This window comes from Cupressus sempervirens, chromosome 1 (genome assembly GCF_028749045.1).
Source record: "Cupressus sempervirens isolate cs-2001-9-10 chromosome 1, ASM2874904v1, whole genome shotgun sequence".
NCBI lineage: Eukaryota > Viridiplantae > Streptophyta > Pinopsida > Cupressales > Cupressaceae > Cupressus > Cupressus sempervirens.
This window is the reverse complement of record NC_143118.1, coordinates 845053750-845055974: the sequence shown is the minus strand read 5'-3', so window position 1 is coordinate 845055974 and position 2225 is coordinate 845053750. Positions and strand designations below refer to the sequence as shown.

Sequence of the window (2225 nt, the reverse complement as noted above, 5' to 3'; positions counted from 1 at the left end):
GAACCCACAAATAAGCTAGCTAAAAAGTCAAGCAAAATCAAATTACCTAAATTCAAAGATATTGATTTTGTTAATTAATTTTTGAAGTCCCAATAATTGGAAAAATAAAGCAGCTCGTACTTAATTAGACATAACACAAGTTAAAAAGGCAGTGAGATAAAAAGCCCTAATATAGCTCCTTGACTGACGGCAACAGAACCAAAATGAATCGTGGCTACTACGAGACCGCACCCTCCCAATAAAGACCATCCACGTTACTCATAACAATGGGCGTCGCGAAGCTATAAAATCCCCTCAAGGGTAGCGGAAGAAACATTGCAGTTCTCTCCTTCCCTTACAATTTGAGTGGGACGAGACAGAGAAAAAGGAAAAACCAAGGGCAGGGGAAGAATCATAGCAGTTTTCCGGTTGCAGATACAAATTCTTATTTCTTTTCTGCACTTACAGGGCAACCTAACTTCTGAGGGAAAAATGCAGCAGGAGGAAAACAAAAATGGCGGAGGAGGAGGGGGAGGATTCAAGGAGGAACATTTTGTGGGCTTGGCGGGGCTGAAGAGGGAAAAGGGCTTCGTAGAAATGACATGCGGCTGCACCAGTGCCAAATACGGAGATGCGGTAGCTCGCCTGAGAATTAGCGAAGACGGCAATTTTGAGATCGTCGGCTGCGAGTGTTCTCCCGGCGGCTGCTGCGACGAGGGCACCATGAAACCGCCCGCTTTCGAGAAACACGCCGGAAACTGCTCGAAGAAATGGAAGAACAATATCTGGGTTCTCCGCCACAACCAGAAACTGCCCCTCTGCAAGACGGAGCTTTTAGGGTACTACAAAAACAAGGGCCAGGGTTCGAAGCCCAGGGTCACCCACAGGGATGAATTCGTACGCTGCGCCGCCTGCGGGAAGGAGCGCCGATTCAAGCGCCGCAACAGGGAAGAATGCAGAGTTCATCATCTGGCCGCCATTGATCCCAATTGGGTTTGTTCTGATTTTGCTTTTGAGAGAATTGGGTGCGAATTGGAGGAAGAGAGGGCGGCAAGTCGAAAGGCGTACAGGGGCTGCTGTAAGTTTCCCGGCTGCAAGGGCTGCTCTTTTTGCGTCTGTTTCGGCTGTGAAATTTGCCTCTTTAGGGACTGCAAATGCCGCTCTTGCATTGATTTTTATTCCTTCAGCCATTGACGGATTTGATCTCGAGTTCTTGACGGAATTGATTCCGATTTGGGGACGAATTTCGGGCCCGTAATTTTGGGGGTAGATCGATTGTTCCTTCCGCGGCTCCTGTCTTCTGTTCTTGCACGAAATCGGCAGCCTCCTTGGCATTTTCTTTTCGTGATTTTTGCTGTATTTCCTTTTACAGAAAGAAATTTATTTCAATGGTTTAGGTAATCATATGGTTGAGATGGTTTTCTGTAATGATGTTGATTTTTTTCTGTCAAGTATTTTAATCGGACTGGTAATTGAGCTCGGTTGGTTGGTTAGTCATAATTCAACCTTTTGAAACATTCGTACGCAGCTCGCCGGATTTGAACGGGAATATGTCCGTGATCACTGTGCGTTGCAATGGAGAAGTTTTAAAAACGGATATTTTATATGAAATGTTATTCGCGTTTTTATCGTTATTCTTCTAGTGGTTGTTTGGTGGTTCGGCAGTACACGAAATCGAACTCGGGACCAACTTGTTTTACCTACAGCTTTTGTTTTTACAGCAGAAAATTATGTGTGTGTTATGAAGTTATGTTTTTCCTCGGGTAATAACGACTTTTTCTTAGTGAGGTTGGGTATGAGGAATAAATCATCGTCGATTTAATGGAGATCGTTTGCCATATGCCGACTGCTTGGAACTGTTATCCGGTCTACTGTGCCAGTTCGGCAGTTCGACTATCCATTTTTTTTTGTATTGTTTTAATTTTGCGATTGATGTTAAGTTGGAAAGTTGAGTAATTTAGGTCTGAAAATTATCGTCTGGGTTCTCTGCAACAACAAGAAACTGCCCCTCTGCATGTGCTTATTGTTATATTGAGATTATGGACCTTGAGACTATGATATCGTCTAAGTGCATTATTTTTGTGAAATATAAGAGTTTACTTAGAATGTATACATTGTTGTAAACATCAACGATGTATAAAGAACATTTTTAGGAACTTTGTATAAAACAAATTTAGTGAATTTTATATAAAAATGGATGTTAAGAAGATTGGGGCAGTTTTGTAATTATTGTTACTTTTCAATGT

General features: G+C 42.5%; 1 pseudogene across 1 annotated transcript; it reads left to right on the top strand.

The window, feature by feature from the left end:
- The first annotated feature begins 220 nt into the window (after positions 1 to 220).
- Positions 221 to 1613, top strand: LOC149580480 (protein ULTRAPETALA 1 pseudogene; annotated as a pseudogene). Its single transcript, XR_016353767.1, has one exon. The product of XR_016353767.1 is annotated as a protein ULTRAPETALA 1 pseudogene (transcript).
- The last annotated feature ends 612 nt before the right edge of the window (positions 1614 to 2225 follow it).